This window comes from Syngnathus scovelli, unplaced genomic scaffold (assembly GCF_024217435.2).
Source record: "Syngnathus scovelli strain Florida unplaced genomic scaffold, RoL_Ssco_1.2 HiC_scaffold_334, whole genome shotgun sequence".
NCBI lineage: Eukaryota > Metazoa > Chordata > Actinopteri > Syngnathiformes > Syngnathidae > Syngnathus > Syngnathus scovelli.
In genome coordinates this window covers 17,609-20,000 of record NW_026061428.1, presented here as the reverse complement: position 1 = coordinate 20,000, position 2,392 = coordinate 17,609, and positions in this window count along the sequence as shown.

Sequence of the window (2,392 nt, the reverse complement as noted above, 5' to 3'; positions counted from 1 at the left end):
ACCCCCCGACCGCCACCAGCCGACCGCCACCAGCCGACCGCCACAAGGCGACAGCCACCATCCCCAAGCGCCACCCCCGACCGCCACCAGCCGACCGCCACCAGCCGACCGCCACAAGGCGACAGCCACCATCCCCAAGCGCCACCCCCGACCGCCACCAGCCGACCGCCACCAGCCGACCGCCACCAGCCGACCGCCACAAGGCGACAGCCACCATCCCCAAGCGCCACCCCCGACCGCCACCCCCCGACCGCCACCAGCCGACCGCCACCAGCCGACCGCCACAAGGCGACAGCCACCATCCCCAAGCGCCACCCCCGACCGCCACCCCCCGACCGCCACCAGCCGACCGCCACCAGCCGACCGCCACAAGGCGACAGCCACCATCCCCAAGCGCCATCCCCGACCGCCACAAGGCGACCGCCACCAGCCGACCGCCACCAGCCGACAGCCACCATCCCCAAGCGCCATCCCCAAGCGCCACCAGCCGACCGCCACCAGCCGACAGCCACCATCCCCAAGCGCCATCCCCAAGCGCCACCCCCGACCGCCACCAGCCGACCGCCACCAGCCGACCGCCACCGGCCGACCGCCACCGGCCGTTCGCGGTGTGCGCCGCCGTTCCCCAAGCACCCTCCGGGACGAAGCCGGAGCCAGAGAATAGCAGCGGCCGTGCGTAAAAGCTGCGGCCGGGCCTCGCGGAGGGTCCCCGGGCAGCGAGCTGCCGAGCCCCGGCCTCCAGCTTCCACCAGGTAATAGGACCGGGCGCGCGCAAAAGCTGCGGCCGGGCCTGGCGGAAGGTCCTCGGGCATCCAGCGAGATCACACGGCCCCCACCGGAGGCGGCTAGCGCCTCCGTAGAGTAGTGCCGGCCCGCGGAAGCGGCCGCCCGTCAGCCTGCGTTGCCGCTGGTCGAAAAATGCACAAAGTGCCAAACCCCATTCATTTACAACGGCGTGTCCGCCAGAGGGCGCACTTCCCCCGGCGGACCAGCCGGCGGCTCCTCCGTGAAAGCCTATCCGCCTGGCGGTGGCTCCGGGCCGGCCTGGATTCCGGACCGCCACCGCTCACTCGCGGGACCCTAATCGGCCCGCGGACCAGCCGGCGGGACCTCCGTGAAAGCCTATCCGCCTGGCGGTGCCTCCTGGCCGGCCTGGATTCCGGACCGCCACCGCTCACTCGCGGGACCCTAATCGGCCCGCGGACCAGCCGGCGGATCCTCCGTGAAAGCCTATCCGCCTTCGCCGGTTCCCCGGCCGGCCACGGGTGGCGAGAATCCGGCCTCCTCGCCCGGAGCGCGCTTCGACTTGGGCGAAAAATGCACCAAGTGCCAAACCCCATTCATTTACAACGGCGTGTCCGCCAGAGGGCGCACTTCCTCCGGCCGGCGGGGCTCGTTAGAGAGCGCGTCCGCCTTGGCCGGTTCCCCGGCCGGCCACGGGTGGCGAGAATCCGGCCTCCTCGCCCGGAGCGCGCTTCGACTTGGGCGAAAAATGCACTAAGTGCCAAACCCCATTCATTTACAACGGCGTGTCCGCCAGAGGGCGCACTTCCTCCGGCCGGCGGGGCTCGTTAGAGAGCGCGTCCGCTTTCGCCGGTTCCCCGGTCGGCCGCGAACGGCGAAAAGCCGGCCTCTTCCCCCGGAGCCCGGTGGGCGAATTTTTTTTTTTTTTTTTTTTTTTTTTTTTCAAAGTGCCAACGGCTCTCGCGCCGCGCTGCGTCCGCCTTCGCCGGTTCCCCGGTCGGCCCGAACGAGCGAAAATTCGGCCTCTTGCCCCGGAGCCCGGTCGGCGAATTATTTATTTATTTATTTATTTATTTATTTATTTTTCCAAAGTGCCAACGGCTCTCGCGCCGCGATGCGTCCGCCTTCGCCGGTTCCCCGGTCGGCCACGAACGGCCAAAAATCGGCCTCTCCCCCCGGAGCCCGGTCGGCGAATTATTATTTATTTATTTATTTATTTATTTATTTTTCCAAAGTGCCAACGGCTCTCGCGCCGCGATGCGTCCGCCTTCGCCGGTTCCCCGGTCGGCCACGAAGTATTGCGCATGATTATACGCGATGTTAATATTTATTTAATTATTAAATAAATACATACATGTGTTTATTAATGATATACGCGATGTTAATATTTATTTAATTATTACCTATATTATGAATAAACTAACGGTGATTTTACACGATTTGACTACATACGTGACCGTGATATAGTGCCGAGGGCTCCCGCGCCGTCACGCGTCCGCCTTGGCACGGGTCGCCCGCGGCAGCGAGCGTTCGGCTCGCGGGGGTCCGCGGGGTGTTATTAGGGAGTGCGGCAGCCGTGCCGAGGCTCCGGCCGGCCGCCGGAAGTCCCGCGGGGGAGCGTCGGAGCTCCGCGAGGCCGGCCGGGGAG